General features: G+C 36.6%; 1 pseudogene; it reads right to left on the minus strand.

Annotated features, from left to right (window-relative positions):
- Positions 1 to 13,686: 13,686 nt before the first annotated feature.
- LOC145805297 (secreted RxLR effector protein 161 pseudogene) lies at positions 13,687 to 14,382 on the minus strand (annotated as a pseudogene).
- Between the last annotated feature and the right edge of the window lie 5,565 nt (positions 14,383 to 19,947).

Consider the following 19,947-nt stretch of genomic DNA (forward strand, 5'->3'; position numbering starts at 1 on the left):
CCCTTCTAATTCTCAAGAAGAAAGTTTTTCTCCAACTTTCTCTGTCCTTCTCTCTTTTGTTGTAGGAACTAATCAACTTAGGCCACTAGTTGTTTCTTTAGCTTAAGTTCTAAGTTTAACTTAAACTAATCATGTTTAGCCTGTAAGAAAGAGAATTAATGAGTAATTATAGTTTAAAGATATTAGTTTAACTTAACACTTCACTTAAGGTTTGCTAAATCACTGAAATGTTCAATTCTCAACTTCAACAGGATGAATTTGAATTTCCTTTATTTTTTTCCTGATTATCTTATCTTTTTTTTTTCTTTAACTTTATCTTTTGGCTCTCAAGTAGAAAGTATCTCTATAAATTTTTCCATCTTTTTTATTCCATCGCTGTTTTGTTGTAGGAACTAATCAGCTTAAGGCACTAATTGGTTCATTAGCTTAAGTGGTCAGTTTAGCTCAAGCTAATCATGTTTCGTCTTTAAGAAAAGGGAATTTAATGAGTAATTATAGATTAACAATATTAGTTTAACTTAGGTATCTCACTTATGGTTTTCTATATCACCTAAGTGTTCAATTTTCAAGTCCAAAAAGATGAATTTGAATTCATTTTGATTTTCTTCCTCTTTCTATTTTTTTTCTCTAACTTTTTTTTTTTTTTTTTTTAGTTCTCAAGATGAAAGTTTCTCTCTAACTTTCTCCGTCTTTCCCATCATTCTCTCTTTTGTTGTAGGAACTAATCAACTTAGGGCACTAATTGTTTCATTAGTTAAGTGGCCAAGTTTAAGTCAAACTAATCATGTTTAGTCTCTAAGAAAGAGAATTTAATGAGTAATTATGGTATAACGGTATTAGTTTAACTTAAACACCTCACTTAAGGTTTGTTAAATCACTTTAGTGTTCAATTCTCAAGTCCAAGAAGATGAATTTGAATTTCCTTTGATTTTCTTCCTTTTTTTTTTCTCTCTCTAACTTTATCTTTTAGCTCTTCAGAAGAGATCTTCTCTATAACTTTCTATGTCTTTCTCCGTCCTTCTCTCTTTTGTTGTTGGAGCTAATCGGCTTAGGCCACTAATTGTTTCATTAGCTTTAGTGGCCAAGTTTTTCTCAAACTAATCATGCGTACTCTCTAAGAAAGAGAATTTAATGAGTAATTATAACTTAATGATATTAGTTTAACTTAAGCACCTCACTTAAGGTTTACTGAATCAACTAAGTGTTTAATTCTCAAGTCCAAAAATATAAATTTGAATGATTTTCTTACTATTTCTCTTTCTTTCTCTAACTTTATCTTTTTGCTCTTAAGAGGAGCGTTTCTCTCTGACTTTCTCCGTCTTTCTCTATTTTGTTCTAGTGTCTAATCAACTTCGGCAACTAATTGTTTCATTAGCTAAAGTAGCCAAGTTTAAATCGAATTAATCATGCTTGGTCTCTAATAAAGAGAATTTAATGAATAATTATAGCTTAACGATATTAGTTTAACTTAAGCACTTTACATAAGGTTTTCTAAGTCACCTAAGTGTTCAATTCTCAAGTCTAAAAGGTTGAATTTGAATTCTCTTTATTTTTTTTTTCGTATTTCTCTTTCTTTTCTCTAACTGTCTCTATTTTTTTTTTGTGGCAAATTTCACTTTACCCCCCTGTGGTTGGGGCCGGGTGCGGTTTACCTCTCTAACATTCGGAAACCACCACATAACTCCCTTGTGGTTAATGGACTAAAATGCACAGTTAGCTTTTCTGTTTAAGATAACAAAATGTGAAAGTCACGCGCTTCTATAGAGAGTGAGTCTGTTTTTATAATAACGAAAATACCCTTTCTACCTCTTCAAATTTACAAAAGATATCATTCTATTTTCAACCTTCTTTTTCTTTATCTCTCTCTCTCTCTCTCTCTCCTCCCCTCAAACCACCACCCATATCCATCCTCTCTCACAGGATGAACAAACACATTTTTTTATCATGTGTACATATATATATATATATATATATGTAAACATTTGCAAATCAAAACCCATTTAATTTTTTTTTTGATGGAAGGGAACTGAAATTCCTCCCATGCATATACATATACAAATCCTAACCCATTTTAATTTTTTTTTTCATTAAAGAGAACTGAAATTCCTCTGATATATATACATATATATATATATACAAATCCAAATCCAAATCCATTTTATTTATTTATTTGATTGAAGAGAACTGAAATTCCTCTCATATGGCTTGTCAACCTCCAACGAAGTGGAGAACTTCATTTATAATCCTAGCCACTTCAAAGCCATCTATTCTTGATTTATTCAAATCTATTTTTGGGTAAAAAATTAGGCTTTTGATTTGGGGTTTTTTTCATGATTTCTTTCAAATTAACATTATTTTGATTAGCCTTTTGATTTCTTTCATATTTTATGTGTTGATTTAGAGATGATTATTATTGACCGAAAAAAAAAGCAATAATAGATGATTAGAGTCACAAGTTGCTAATTATGCAAAAGTTGTTGCAGAGCTTGAAGCTGCCAGAGCGAAAGTAAAGGTGTTGAAGAAAAAACTCAAGTCTGAATCAGAACAGAACAAGGAACAAGGTTTGAAATGGAGAGAGATAGAGAGAGAGATGAAGATGAGATTGTATATATATATATATGTATATGTATGTACACATATAAAGTTCGAAATGGTGAGAGAGAAAAGAAGAAGATGAAGATGGAGAGAGAGAACTGGGTTTCCCCTAAAATGGAGAGAGAGAGAGAGAGAGAGAGAGAAGAACAAAATAAAGATGAGGGTATAATTGTCAATTTATAACTTTTGTTAACAAAAGTTAGTGTGCGTTTTAGTCCATCAACCACAAGGGGGTTATGTGGTGATATTTGAACGTCAGGGGGGTAATCTGCAAATGGCCAAAACCATAGGGGGTAAAGTGAAGTTTCCCCCCCCCCCTTTTTTGGGTGGATAAGTCGTAAATTAAAGACAAAGAATATTCAAATTTACAAACGGCATACCCCAGGTAATATAATAAATCTAACACTGCCCCCAAAAGACAGGGATGAATAAAACAATATAAAAATAGAATATGACAAACCCTGCATTATCAGGAAACCTAGAGAAAGTTACAAGTAAAGGCCAAAATTTGCCCATATATCCTTTTTGTCCCCAAATTACCCCTACCATCAAAGATAATAGATGGGAATTTGAGGAGATATATGGACAAGTATACAACATCAATACCAAAATACACATAATAACCTAATTGAGATACATGCTAAACAAAACAAGCTAACTAAATGCCTACCATGACGAATCAAGATATGGTAACCGCTCCCATAAGCTCCCTGTTACGACCTAAACCCGTCCCTAGAGGTTTGGGCCGTGACCTGCCACAGATTACCTGGCCTCAAAGACAAATAGATAATTAATAATAGTTAACGGGGGTAGACACCCCATTTTTGACCGTCCTCAAGACTTGGACGTCATCACTTGTGCATTTGATGATTATGGTTGCATGTGTTCGTTTTGAGTGCCCAAAGTTCTTGGCGGAACGCCTCGTCTTTGAGCCTTTAAATCTTGTCCTTTCTGTGCCTTGTTTTGGATCAAAACTTGATACCTGGAACTTGTGGTGACCTATCGGCCACCACTATAGGCTGTCGGCCATGGCTTGTGCTTGTTGGCCATTGGTGTGGCCGGTCGGCTACCAGTGGTGGCCGACAGCCACCAGTCTCTTTTTCCAGATAATTGTTAATATTTGTTGACAGCTGTGCCAACTGTTATCACATTTAGCTACATCTCCCTACACGTGTATGATAGGATGTTTCTAAGCTAAAGGCATGCTTTTCTATATATAGGGGGGTTCCTCCCCCATTTTGGAGGGTTAAAAAATTTAGAGCAAAAATCTATCTCTCTCTAGATTTCTTTCTCTCTCTCTCTTACAATTTTGTGCCTAATTGCTTGTTTTCTCTACGCATTTGCATACTCATCCTAAATCAAATCCTCTTTCCTTGGAGCTGAGGTTACTTGGGGTCTTCTTGGAGCTCTTGAAGGTAGTTTTAGCTTGGTTTTGTGCCTAGAATTGCTCTTTGATTCAAGAGGTAGGTTACTTGCCTTCTTTAGTTTGTTTTGCAAGCTTGTTTTACCATATTTTCTTACTGTTTTGGGGCTGGTTTTGAACTGAGAAAACTCTATTTTTGTGGCCTAAAAGTGCTGGTTTGAGCCCTTTTTAGTTAGGGAGTGGTTCACCCTCATTGCTTATTAGTTTGTAAAGCTTTTGTGCCTTTATTCATCACTTTCAAATCAACTTTTTTGGGCCTTTTAACCACTGAATTTCAGAGGTTTTTCAATGGCAAAAATCTTATTTTGAGGTCCAAATTTGGAGGGGTTAGCCTCCCCTCCTTGTGTCTTGTTTGCATGCCTAGTTAGCTTCACATGTTAGCATGTTTTTCTAGCTTAACTTAGCTCAAGTCCAGCATGTTTTAGCCTCTAAAATAACCTGTTTTAGCTCTATTTTGGGCTGGTTAGTTTGTTTGAGTCTTGTTTTGCATAGTTGTAGCGTAATCCCCTTTCACTAGCTTAGTGTTTTAAGGTTTTAATCATCATTGGTTTGAGTTGATTGTATGTTTTAGTGCTTTTTCTACTTCATTTCAGCACTTATAATCTCTGCAATCTCCCTCATTTCTTCACTTTTTGGTTTTTCTTTGAAAGTGGTTTCAAACCACTTGTTTGCCTAAGTGTGAAATGGAGGTGCTACACCTAATGGTTTAATCACTTAGGGGTTTCATTACCAACAGTGTAATGCCTCTTTCATGCCCAAAGCAACTTGTGGTTTGAGCCCTCTTTCCATTAGGGGACACTCATCAATGGACTTAATGGATTAAAGGATGATTCGGTAATTAAAATGAGTAAACAAAATTGGCAAGTAAAAGAGGCAAGATAAGCATCTCTTTGTGTTGCATTGCATGTGTTCAAATCGGACGTTAATTTGAACACAAGGTAAATGGGACATTTCATACTCAAAAGTGATGAAATGTGCCATTTTCCTTGGTCTTCATTGCCCTTGATCACGCATGATAGGGTGATGGTCTCTTTGGTCTTGTTCTTGCATTTATTGAACTTGCACAATTGGTTTCACAAGCCATCATACAATGAATTTGCTTGATTGATGGTTTGTGAACCAAATGTTGTTCCTCATTTGATTTCCCCATGAAAAAGAAAGGCAAAGTGTGTAAACAACCCTTAAGAAATACACTATTTTGCTCTGTTTTGCTCTCTATTGCAGCAAGGAAGTTCAAACCAGCAGTGGTCGACGACCATCACCAGTGGCCGACCGGTCCCCTGTCGGCCACCAATGAAATTTACACAGTGTGTTGGTAAAATGGAGCATAGGTGTTTGGGAAGTGGGCAACATTGTCAATGCTCAAATGTGCAAACAGAGGCTTGCAGCAGTAAAACAGTGGCTTTTCGGGTGGAAACCGAGCACATGCATGAGCCTCCCTCCCTTGCATTTCAAGCTTATTTAATGCTTAAATATCTAGCTTAAATACGTGTTGTAATTAATTAATTGTAGCTAATTAAGAGTTGTAAATAATTACTTAGCTAGAATAGTTAATTAATTCAGTTTGTAATAATTAGTTAGCTTAATTAGCGTAGCTAGTTGGTTAGCTTATCCATTCAGACCCTCCTTCGCGAGGGCATAATGTTGTAATAAGTGTGTGTGCGTGTGTGTATGTTTTCCAACCCCACGTCTTTCTCCCTTATTTAATCGCTTTCGATGGTTAGATTAGGGACATGTTTCGCTTAGCATACCGCATGCTTGCATCAATTCATTCGTATTTGGTGCACCAAGGCTTGGCGCATCATTCAAACTGCATTGTTATTTCAATACCTTGCATGATTGTTCAAATTGATTCATATGCCATATTAGTAGTTGAGCCTATTAAAATTGCATATTGCATGATTTGCATTAGGCATCTTACATAGTTAGGGATCATGCATCTTTCTAACTAGTTTTTGTTTTGGCTTAGAGTACTAGGTGAGTTTTTATACTTTAGCATACTTGCATAAGTGTGAATGTTGCTATGATTAGCATGCTTGTTATGAGGCTATGTGCTTAAATGCTAAACTGCTTGAATGCCTGTGGATGAAGGCTTGTTGTTTGAATTGGAACAATTCAACGAATGTGCGTTTTAAGCCCACTTTGTTGAATGGCAAATCATGTTTTAAGCCCACTATGTTTGGGGGCAAATTCGCAAACTTTAAGCCCACTTGAGGTGGCAAATCCGCAAACTTTAAGCCCACTTGAGGTGGAAAATTTAAACCATTTTCGCAAACAAACATGAGTTGAATTGTTCCAAATTGGGCAAACTAGTCTATAGTTGCTTGTGTGCATCACATAGTAAAGCTAGCTTAACAACTGGAACAAGAACACATAATGTTTATAAAAAATTATATCATGATTAGTAGAGGCTGATCTTTGATCGGGCGAGCGGGGGTGCACAATTCATGACCTTCCTTTCTCGTACCTAAGTTTCCGAGCTGAGACAACTTTGGTGATGACGGACACGTGGCCTTTGGCACAAGTCAGGGTTTCTTAAATTTTTTCAAAATAAAATATTTAGGTGGCGACTCTGTATCTGGCAAAGCAGTCCAATTTTGGCATTTTGATTCAAAATCAGTTTTCCAAAATGATTTTTCGGATTTGGACTCTTTGGTGTTTATCAGTTTCACATTGCGCTTGTGAGATTAGATTCAGAACCACGGGAGTCTGAACTGTAGGGCTTTCTTTCAAACCCCCGAGAGGGGGCGCGAAAAAGTCGAGCTACAACGGGGCATTGCGGAAGCAATATAAAACATAACTATGTCCATCGAGCGACACATACATGTAAAATTCACAAGTAATTAAAACTTCAACTTTCTTACATAGATAAAAACACATAAATACATCATAACATCTTGGACACTTATACAAAAGATCCATACATAACATGTTTCCAAATAACAAAAGAAACTAAACAAAAGGGTTGACCCAGCTTGGCTCCTCTCGAGTCCAAGCACGCCCCATTATGGAAGCACTTCAAAGTAGCTTTGTAGAAGGGTGGACTCTTGAGGTTGCTCTAAACTTGTCACTCCATTTGCTCACCTACATAGATATACTGGAAAGGGTTGAGCTAAAGCCCAGTAAGTAATATCAGCATAAAAAGGTTAAATGAATGATGTCTATCATAATTCAAACATATCTCAAGAGTTTCAAAACAAATCATAATTAAGTACTTGACATATCAAAGCTCACAAATTATATCTCATATGTGGTACATCCAATAGCGCAAAATAAAAGGCCCGAAGGAATATCAAATAGACCACATGGGTCTAACAAAGGGACCATATAGGTCAAGCATAGGGACCACTCGAGTCAACATCAGAGATCTTTGTGTACATATATCAAAGGGCCACAATATTGTTTCTCCTCGGCAAGGGCCTTATTACAAAGGGTCATGGTATTGTTACCCCTAGATGTGGGCTACACTAAGGATGCCACAATTACTTTTCAAAAGAGACCATCATTCATTCTTATCAAAATAGCATTTCAAATAACATCATTGCACTAAATTAAAAATACATTTCAACATATCTTTACAAAGATACTACTCACAGTGGGCTAGCACAGGTATTGGACCTTGGTTGCCCACCTAGACAAAACGCATAACAGAGACACGCATTGAGGCATCTTAATTGATTTTCTTACATGTGTTTCTAGCTTATCTCAAGGCTAAGGATGTCTAAATGATGCTTAAGAATGTCTAAAAGGGCATGAGGATGCAAATATGTACTTATGAGTGTTAGTCAACATTTGCTGAAAACACGGTATTCGCTCAAGCACACATTTGGTCGTTCGAGCGGTGTGGCTTGACTGTAAAAGTACTTGATAGTGTCAAAGTAGGCTACACAAATATTATCTAAAATATTTAACAACTATAATATTATCTAAAATAGCATTTGTAGTTTGAACACTCAAAATGCTACACAAATACCCTGACACCCCTTATTAATCAATTTACGAGCCTTCATTGCAGAAATTAAGTCTGGTGGGGGAACTACACATTTTCCCTCAAAATAAAACTCATTTGTCTCAGAGGTTGAAATATTACACGTTTAGAAGCGCAATCAATGATCGCATAATATTTGGATAGCTAGTCCATACCCAAAATAATGTCAAAATGAGTCATGTCCAAGGGCAATAAATCAGCATATAATGTAGTATTCTCAAGTGAAATTTCACATGGAGGGTAAATAGATGAACACAACATAGATCCCCCCGACGATGATGACACACATAATATATATCTCAAGGTTTCCAAAGGTCTATTCAATTTATGAGCAAATTGTATAGAAACACAAGAATGGGTTGACCCTGAATTAATCAATACATATGCATACTACCCACAAATAGAGAGTGTACCTGAAACCACAGTCTCTGCATTTTGGGTGTCCCTCCGATTATCACGTTGTCGTGGTTGTGGACATTCCCTCGCTATGTGTCCCATCCTTCAACAAATAAAACAAGCCTTCGTAGTTTGATAACATACACCTAGGTGCTCCCTCCTACAATCTAGACAAATAGGTGCTGAATTATGACTCTGATTTGAACTACTTGAGTTTCTCAACTTTGCTTTCTTAGTCGTTGCTGAGGTTGCCCCTTTGTTGACATTAACATTCTACCTTTTACCATTCCATTCAAAATTTTGGTTATAAGCAGCCGTGTTTGCTTCTGACATTAGAGCCCTATCTAAAACATCAATGTATTTGGGTAGTTTTAACACATTAATTCTTTTGAGAATGGAGTCACGATGACCTCCTTCAAATTTCCTAGCCTTTTTTATAGTCTGTGTCAACCATATGCGGTACGAATTGTGCTAATTCAGTAATTTGGGCTTTATAATCTGCCACTATCTTATTCCTTTGTTTTAATTACTCAAATTCAAATCCCTTCCTATCCCGAATACACTGTGGAAAGTATTTCTCGTAGAAAATCTCTAACTCAAACTAATCATGCTTAGTCTCTACGAAAGAGAATTTAATGAGTAATTATAGCTTAACGATGTTAGTTTAACTAAAACATCTCATTTAAGGTTTGCTAAATCACCTAAATGTTTAATTCTTAAGTCCAAAAGGATGAATTTGAATTCACTTCGATTGTTGTCCTGTTCCTCTTTATTTATTCAAACAAGCGGTATCACTGCATCTTAGACATATGAGAGCATCCTGTCCTATTTGCAGAAGTTGCTAGAGCTGAGTATATGAACTAAGTCAGTCTCGTCAAAAGGGTACCTTAGCAAGACACCTGATATACCTACCCTACCCAACACCTAAATGAAGGGATGATCAAGTAGTATGTTGGTGGTCTAGACTTGAGGCTTGTATTTCCATCATAACAGAGCCTACGTCCGGTAAGCCGTCCAAGATGTTAGATGGCAGATACAATGACTTGAGCACACCATGCATGAATATACATATAAAAATAAATCAACATTATGAAATTTGAGTCAAGTTCTCTTAATGTCCCCAACAGAGTCGCTAGAAATTATGGGATTCCTTTTTGGGGTTACCAAGAGCGCCTGGCAATTCAGACTATCGATTTTTGATCTGATGTCACTAGTGCAATGTGAAATAAAACATGAGAGTCTAAATCAGGCAACTTTTGTAGAAAATCCATTTTATTGCAAAATATTACCAGGAATGGACTACATCAGATTTTAGAGTCGCCACCTATGCTTTTGGAAAAATTAAGAAACTTGTGACTCGTGCCAAAGGCCACCGTCCATCATAACCAAAGGGTTTTGGCTCGAGAACTTAGGTATAAGAGAGGAAGGTCATTACTTGAGCACCCTACTCATCTAATCAAAGATCAACCTCTACTAAGTCATAATGTGATTTTTCTAATCAATGTGTACCCATATTCCAATTATTAATAATGCTATCATTACTATCTGAGGCATACAAATATAGATTGTGCCCGTTAATTTTGGTTATGCTCTGAGTTCATTCATTTTGAAAAGGGTTTTCTTAGATAAAATCCGCATCATAAGAATCATTTACATTCCAAAATAAATAACATAACATCCATCCACTAGCATTCAAACAGATATCTTAAGCACTTAGCGTCATGATATAATAACAAATACGATAAGGAACATACACATGCAATATGCTAAAGCCCAAAACTCTTACCTAGTACTCCAAGGCAAATCTCAAGATACATATGGATATGCAAATATGCATGATCCTATATATAAATTACTAATGCAGTACATACATAACATGTATATAGGAGTCCAGATACTAAGACGTGACATGAGCATCATCTCAAGACATGGATTTATGTATGTACTCAACTTTGAAGATAATAAATCCCATAAATGTGGATGAACTGGACCCAAATGTATGAAAAATGGAATATACAGGAATGGTAAAAAAAAATGATGTAATACCGAATGTAGGTAAATGAAAGGTTACAAAGACATGGGATTGAAAGATTATTACAACAATTTAAATAAGAAAATGGGGGAAGAGAGAGATTATTACAATAATGAACGATTCAACCTAACTATTGCTGAATTTAAAAAATCATAATGAATAAAGAAAATAAGTAGTCCAGCAGCTCCAGAACTTACCAAGGGAGCATTCCCCAAAAACTGTCTACTGACCGGCCAAACACAAAGTAAGTCGGCCGCACGAGGAAATGGCTGGCCAAATTTCTTTTTCGGCTGGGGAATAGGCCAGTGCAAAATTCCAGGACAAAAGCTAAAAGGACACTTTCTGAGGGATGCTTAACCCCACTACCTCTTCTGTTGACAATGATCACTTGGGGAAGAGATGGATAGGTCAAAGCCCTCAATAATGATATAAACAGATATATACAACATATATTTTGAAAATAAATCAACAATTAAGTGAAAAAAAATCAAGAACAAATTGAAGTCCAAGAAAGAAATAGGAACCTACATCTTCTCTTTGTGAATAAGGGTAAATTAATACCCAAATCTATGCTATTAAGTGGAGAGCGTAGATTAATGTAAATCATTTCTTCGTGGAAGCTTTGCTAACTAAAATAAGGGATTCATCAAATTCATACAAGCTCCTCATCTAGTCATAGAACAAGAATGATAACACCCCTTTCTATGTTCATAAATGATTAAGAAGGGGGTTTCAACTTCATTTCACCTAAAATTCTTTGTTTTGCTTCCAAAATACTCCATGAAAAAAAGAAAAAAAAAGCATCACTTATCAATATCAAATCCCGTGGGTCACCCAAGTAATCCGATCGAACAACCCTCAACACTTATGGTCATTGAGTAAGGAATTGAAACACATAGGTTGGAACACTTGAGAGATAGGATATGTAAGGGGGAAAGAAAAGCTAATCTAATTATTTAATTTGTGAATGGATGGCTAAAACTAGTTCCAATCACATCCACAAGGATCCAAAATACATAACAACTATGAATTTAAAGCTAAGGAAAGCAATAAGGTAAGGAAATGACTATTAACTCAATGGATGGATGGCTAAGGCTACTCTCTCCACATCCACGTGGATGTACAACAATCACAAAATTGCAAATGGAGTTAGAACTAAAGAAAAAGTAGGAGTTAGAACTAAAGAAAAAGTAGGAAGAAGATGATCAAAGAAGCAAAGGATTCACCTCTTAATGAGGATGAGTTCCTTTTTGTTCACAAACTCCCTTTTAAGATCCCTCAAGAGCTTTTAAGTGTGTTATTTTATATCCAAAGTCCTTTGTCCAGAGCTTAGGATCAAGCTTTAATGGAGGATTTAAATGTGAAAGTGGTAGGTAGGAGATAAGAGAAGAAGAAGGGAGAGCTCCCAAGCTTTGCTATGCCTTGGGCAAGTTTTTTTAACCATTTGAAATGAGTTGGTGAGCTCTATACATAGAGCTCAGGTCATAAATTTCTAAGATATTTGTGGTAGGTAAGCAAAACAAGCTAAAATTCTTAAAAATGCTTTGTACTCGGAACATTTAGTTGGCTGTGCTTCTTGGTGATTGGCCTAGTGCTTTTGTAGCCGGTTATCATATGGTGTCTAGCCAGCCAGTGGGCACATCGTTCGATCAACTAGAGTAGGTTAGCCTAAATTGAAGGGAGAAACATGTATTTCAAAGAATTTCATCCTTCCCATTTGCTTCCACTATATTCTTTGCTTAGTTTTTTTGAAAGAATACAACGCTTTGATTTTGAAAATATGAGCCTCGGAATATTATAGTAACATCTGGAGTTGCACTACTAAAACTCATTTTGAAAGAGCTTTTCATTTTGGTCGAAAACATTTTGTCTAAAATGGGCACTGGATGGTTTAAAGCTTGATCTTTAGACTTCTTGCTGTAGAGCTTGTAAAGATTAACACCTCTCCTTTTTATCATTAAGAACTCAAAAGGAAGCACCCAAGTCTCAAGGCTAGTCAAAAATGGAGTGTCTATAGGTGGTGGTGGAAGTGTCTATTTCACTAGCCTAATATCCAGACGGCTAACCCAATAGGTGCATTCCTCTACATAACTCAAACTAACCACCTATGATTTAAGGATAGTACTGGAAGCATCTAAATAACTAGTCTAATACCTAAGAGGCTAGCTTAATTAGCGCAATTTCCACAATGATGACAATGTCTCTCAGCAAGTAAAATACAATTTTAACGATACAAGTAAGCATGGTGATACATATATTGCTTGGTAAAAAAAATAATAATAATTATCAAATGCAATGTATATATGACACAAACAAGAAAAGTTTTTTGATGTCCTGTAAAAGAATCACACATGGGTAAGCAAAGTTTGCAAAATACATGGCTAGAGATTATGCAGCATGCATTAAGTGTACACAGATGTTGATCAAGGTACATATCAAATAGTAAGGATGACTAGACCTGCTACTTCATATGCGGCAAAGTGGATTGGTCATGTCTTGCCTCTACACACCATCCTCAAAAAGCTACAAGAAGGCAAGCAGAAAGATGGACTAAATATAGAGAGGCTGCTACCGCCTTTTAACAAGAAACCCTAGCAAAGAATTAGTATTGTTGTATAAAAGAGTTGACTACTATTGCTTTAGAAAGCAAAAAATTAGAGAATATATATATATATATATATATACTTGTGGACATTATTCCCAAGTGACAAATCAAGCATTGATTTTGAGTCAGAGAATAATATATGAAAAGAAAGAAAAGATCTTTGCCTTTTGGAGAATTGTCAAACAAGAGGCATTAACATGGGAATTCTTTGCACTGAGTCACATGGAGCAGCAAGTCAATCATGTTGGGTGTTTTGGAAGCAAATGTGTGTTTAAACTACAAAGGAATCAATCTAAAATACAAAAAATCTGATCTTATTTTTTCTGCAAAAACATAGAGAAGAAGAAGAGCCAAAACAGGGAAGAAGAGGGGTCAAAACTGAACAACCCCTTTTGCACATTTTTCTATTAACTTTTTAGCTTCCCTTACAAGCTTTATATATGAAATTATATCAACCCAAGTACTAATAAAACATCTGGACAAATTTCCACATACATTAACTCTAATTAACATGACCCAAACCAAAACATAACTAGAATTAAATAAGCATAAGTGATTGTTTGGATACAAAATTAAACAAGCACATTATATCAACATTGCTCCCCCCTAATGTGCTGCTCCATAACTCCAAGTAACTCTCTGAAATGCTAGAACTTTTCTTTGGGAAGAGCCTTAATGAATATATCTGTAATTTGTTCATCTGACCTGCAAAATTTGAGCTGCACTTCACCTTCTTCAATTGCTTCCCGAATAAAGTGATGTTTAATTGCAATATGATGAGTGCGATTGTGAAAAACAGGATTCTTAGCCATGACAATGGCTGATTTGTTGTCACAAAAATTTTTTGTACCATCTTTTTGCCTTTTGCAAACATCTTCAAGTATTCTTCTCAACCAAATTGCTTGGGAAGTTGACGAACCTGCTGAAACATATTCAGCTTCTGCAGATGATTGAGCCACACTCTGTTGCTTCATTGATGCCCAAAAAAATACTCCAGAACCCAAGGAAAATGCATACCCAGAGGTGCTTTTCATATCATTAGTGCAGCTACCCCAATCACTATCACTAAAACTAAACAATTTCACAGTTGAATCTTTGCAATACTTGATACCATAGCTGGTTGTGCCTTGAATATATCTCAAAACTCGTTTTGCAGCACCAAGATGCTTTTGGCTGGGATTATTCATAAATCTAGAAAGCAAACTTGAAGCATACATTATATCCGGCCGTGTAGCTGTAAGATACAACAAATTTCCAACCAAGCTTCTATACAACGAAACATCAACTTTTTTCTCTCCATCTTCCTTTATAAGTTTTTCATTCACAACTAGTGGTGTGGCCATGGGCTTACAGCCACTCGTGCCAAATTTCATTAAAATATTTTTAGCATATTTCTTTTGAGAAATAAATACTCCATCTTCAACTTGTTAGATTTCAATTCCAAGAAAATGATTCAACAAACCCATGTCACTCATTTCATATTTTCTCATCATGTCATTTCTAAATTCTTCAATCATTATCTCATAATTACAGGAAAATAACAAATCGTCAACATACAAGGCAACAATAAGAATTGACATACCTTGATTTTTCACATATAAGGTTGGCTCACTCTTGCTCTTCTTGAAACCCTTGTTGATGAAATAGAAATTAATTTGGCTATGCCATGCTCTTGGAGCTTGCTTTAGCCCATACAATGCTTTCTTCAATTTATACACCTTGTCTTCATCTCCTTTCATTAAAAACCCTTGGACTTGTTCAACATACACTTCCTCTTTCAATTCTTCATTTAAAAATGCAGATTTAACATCAAGTTGATACAATGACCAACCTTTTTGGGCTGCTAAAGCAATGAGAGCTCGAATGGTGTCAAGTCGTGCAAGCGGTGCAAATGTTTCTTGAAAATCGATTCCAAGCTGTTGTGTGTACCCTTTTGCGACCAGCCTTGCCTTGTTTCTTTGGAATGAACCATCCGAATCCAACTTTACTTTATAAATCCACTTCATCCTAATGATTTCCTTACCTTGTGGTCTTTCAACCAATTCCCATGTGTTGTTCTTCTCAATGACTTCAATTTCATCTTCCATTACTTTCTTCCAAGCTTCCTCTTTAATTGCTTCTTCAAAACTTCTAGGTTCCGCTACAGAAAAATTGCATCTAGCATACACATCACTCAAACTCCTCAAATTTTTTAGAGTTGAGCTAGGTGAGGATGAATTAGAATTTGAGCTTGAACTTGGAGAAGAGCTGGAAGATGATGATGAACCTGTCCTTGGTGAGGATTGGTGTGAATCTTCATCATTTTCATCTTCACGTGTTGAATTTTCTTTCTCCTCATCAACTAGGACATATTGCTTCTCAATTTTACCTTCTTTCCAATTCCATGAAGCATTCTCATCAAATAACACATCTCGGCTGATTATTTTCTATTTTTTCTTCAAGCTATACAATCGATAATCCTTGGATTTGCTGTTATATCCCACAAAGATACAATTCTCACTTGTTTCATCTAATTTGCTAATTCTTTCCTTTGGAATTTGAGTATAGCAAACACATCCAAATACTTTGAGATGTTTTACTGATGGCTTTCTCCCACTCCAAGCTTCTATGGGAGTTTCGTTCCAAACGGCTTTGGTAGGATACCTATTTATCAAGTACACTGTTGTGTAAACAGCTTCAACCCAAAAACTCTTTGGTAGCCCCTTTTCATGCATCATAGATTTGGTCATTTCCATCACTGTTTGATTCTTTCTTTCGGATACTTCATTTTGTTGTGGAGTATAACCCACTGTTAGTTGCCTTTCTACACCTTTATTTTCACAAAATTTTTCAAACTCCTTAGAGTTGTATTCTTTGCCATTATCACTTCTCAAAGTCTTTATGTAGTGCCCACTTTGCTTTTCCACCATGCTCTTGAATCTTTTGAAAATAGTGAAAACTTCGTATATTTCCCTCATAAAATACACCCATGTCATCCTTGTATAGTCATCAATAAAGAGAATAAAGTACTTGTTTTGGGCATGCGAGGGAGTTCTCATAGGCCCAAACATCCGTATGAACTAACTCTACATTTCTTTGGCTCTCCATGCAACTCCTTTAGGAAAAGGTTGCCGATGATGCTTCCCAAGTGCACACCCGTCACAAACATCATGTATTTCCTCAATACTTGGAAGTCCTTGGACCATATTCTTTTGGTGAAGCACTTTGAGACTATGAAAATTCAAATGCCCAAGTCTTCTATGCCACAACCATGATTCATCATTCGTATGAGCTTTCAAAGAAACATTTCTAGCATAGTTGAATGTGAGTGGGAAGCTTCGATTATTTTCCATTGGAATTTTTTCCACCACTTGCTTTGCATTTCTGTCATGAATGGTGCAGCTGTTAGCTTCAAAATGGACTGCATATCCATGTTCCACAAGTTGTTCAACACTTAGCAAATTTTCCTCCAAGTCTGGAACAAGCAACACATCATGAATAAACTTAGCCCCCTTCTTTGTTCCAACTCTTATGGTTCATTTTCCCTTTGTATTTACTAACACTTCATTTCCCATTTTAACTTGAGAGCAAATTGAAGTGTCCATGTCCAAGAAAATAGACTTATCACTTGTCATATGATTGCTACACCCACTGTCAAGGTACCAAACATTATGTTTGTGTTCTGAAGCTGCTTGACAAGCATAAAATAAGTTTCCTTCTCCGTCTTTCTCCTCTGAAAAATTAGCTTGTTGATTGCTCTTGACTTCGCAATCCTTTTGGAGGTGGCCAAAATTCTTGCATTTATAACATTGTGGTTTCCCTCGGAACCAACAATCTTTCTTTAGATGATTTCCCTTTTCACAAATTCTGCACTTTCTTGTATTTTCTTCTACACTTGAACTTCTATGAATGTTGCTTCTACCTCTTCCCCTTGATGAATTTCTTCATCTACCTCTTCCTCTTCCTTGTCTACCACCTCTTGATGATTCCCCTCTTGTTTGTTCATTACTTGATGATTCTCCATGACTTTTAGAATTCAAATTAACTTTTGATTAGAATGAACTCTCCAAAGGCTTCTCTGATTGTTTTAATTACCTTTGTTCATGTGCTTTCAAAGAACTCATCAATTCTTGGACACTCATTTTAGAGATATCCTTTGTCTCTTCGATTATTCCCACCATTGTATTATATTTTTCTGGTAAACTATGATTTCATTTGATTGACAATCTCCATTAGTTTAGAGAAATAATCAGTTAAAGTTTTAGATTCTTTCATCTTCAAGTATTCTAACTCCCTTCTAAGAGTTTCGAGTTTGATGATTCTTACCTTTTTGTCTCCTTGAAATTCTTGTTGTAAAATGTCCTATCCTTCCTTTGATTTCTTGGCTTCAATGATTCTTGGAAACAACTCATCAGAGAGTGCTTGTTGGATGAAGAAGAGTGCTTTAGCATCCTTTTTCTTGGTCTCCTCTAGCTGCTGCTCTTGTGTTGAGGTTAATGTAGTTGTTGAATTGGGTTCATCATACCCATTTTGTATCAAGTTCCATAAACCTTGAGACTGAAATAAGGTCTTCATCCTCACGCACCAATAATCATAATTTTCTCCAGCAAAAATGGGCATAGATGGTTGCTGGATACCTATACTTTGATTGCTTTAGTTAGCCATGGAGATTTTCTGCAAAACACACTTTTCTTCTTCACACTCTGTCTATTTTCAGCCCTCTTTTTTGAATCCAAGCTTCCACTTCGAACTAGGCTCTGTGTCACGACCCCATTCCGCCCCTAGTAGAATGGTGCCGTGATGGCCAGTAATCCGAGATTACCAAAGGCTAACCTCCAAAACCCATACACAATCAGAGTATAAACATATATGGGGCTCACAAATATGGAAGCAATAATTTAAAAATACAAGTGGTCCAGAAGAGCAGTGCGTAAGTTACATGGAATGGCATACAACTTTACATAATATTACAACTTGAATACAAGTATAATGAAGTACAAAATACAAATTACATCTTGATTAAAAGGCTTCTCCGGCCGACATGTGTAAATTACAAGCATTATGAGCCGAGAAGCATAATTTTCAAGACTGCCGACATGAATACAAGTTAGGCCGACATAACAAAAACCCAAAACAAGCTTGTGAGTCACACCTAGGCGTCACCGCCTTCCTGCTCATCACCTACATATATATATAGAGAGGGTGAGCTTGGATACTCAGTGAATGGTACAAGTAATAAAGGGTTTGCATGTATGACATCCGTGATCTTTAACAAAACAATGCATAATCATAGCTTATGACAAACGTGGGATAAATCGTGTTCATCTAACAAATCTATCGAGCTTCATCAATCATGGTCTTTCAAATTTCATGGGTGACATTAACAAAGATTGTGCTACAAATGCTTATAGTCCCCTAGCACGTACGGACTTTCAAGGATTGTGCTACAAATGCTTATAGTCCCCTAGCACGTACGGACTCTCAAGGATTGTGCTACAAATGCTTATAGTCCCCTAGCACGTACGGACTTTCAAGGATTGTGCTACAAATGCTTATAGTCCCCTAGCATGTACGGACTTTCAAGATTGTGCTACAAATGCTTATAGTCCCCTAGTACGTACGGACTTTCAAGATTTCCAAGATCAAAGCTAATACTTGATACACAAATAGGGATAGTCATTCATGCTTAGCAAATACTTTTCAAAACAAAGCAAAACTTTATAACGTAGCTTTATCAAAAATACCACTCACCTAGTTTTTCAACGTCGGGGTCAAGCGAGAGTCCAAGTCCTACAAACACATGGCAAGGTCTATTGAATGCACTTTCAAACAAGCTCATATGCATACAGATGATCTCGACATCCTTCAAAACTAAGCTAAGTCAAAACAAAACACTGTTTCTCATCTCGGGAAAACATGCTGGGCGATAACCAGGTCTAGGCCGAGGTCCCACACCTCATTGCCGAGGTGTTTCCTTGATGGCCACATTCAAGGAAATGCGGTCGGGAAAATCTGGGTTTCCCTCTCTTGAAGAACATGACGAACATGAAGAACATGGACATGAGGAAGATGAATGCAAAGATCAAAACTTGCTATTACAAAAGCTGAGATTTCATGCTATGAATTCAAAAACATGGACCTGGGTACCCATACTCGAAGATCCTATGAAAACAAACACAAAAGCATGAATCTTAATGCAAACTTTCGGATCAAACAAGGCTTTTATTGAAGAACACATGAATACTACTTTCTCTTTCTAAAACCAAACTTTCAATCAATGCATGGCTTGCAAATCAGGTTCGATCATGCAATGCAGCTAGATGATTAACAAGGACTACAAGAGTAGGTCAAGAATCTAACCTTAATACACGAATCTAACGGTTAGATCTCTAGGAATCAAGCTCGAAGATCCACTCCTCCACTCTAAAACTCCTTCTTCCTTCTAGAGCTTCTCTCTCTCAAGGCAAAGATATGATACAAAATGATAGGTTCTACTTACTGTCGGCTGATTTAACATTTAGCTCAGACACGTGGCAACGGCTGGTTGGTTCTCCCCGAAGAGGAGGCTGACAAACCAAACAAAGTATGGCGAAAGGGTGTTTAACAAGTAAAGCGGCATGGCATTCTGACAAGGTACTGACATCGGGTGAAAACATCGGCTCTGGTAGGTGAGGTACCTATGATCCCGGCTAGGACGGACAACACTTGGCCTAGCTATGCCACACCTCGGCCTAGATGTGCCACACCTCGGTCTAGGTCGCACCAATCCGGAACAAGATCACTTGGGTCAAGGATAACATCTCGACCTAGATGATACACCCCTCGGCCTTGATGATACACCTCAGCCTAGAAAATGACATCTCGGCCAATATGCCAGAACGAAGGTAGAGGTCAACCAAAGTGGTTTCAAGGTGGTTCTGGCTTTAAGG

The sequence above is a fragment of the Camellia sinensis genome, chromosome 1, assembly GCF_055761805.1.
Source record: "Camellia sinensis isolate YWXY chromosome 1, ASM5576180v1, whole genome shotgun sequence".
Lineage (NCBI taxonomy): Eukaryota > Viridiplantae > Streptophyta > Magnoliopsida > Ericales > Theaceae > Camellia > Camellia sinensis.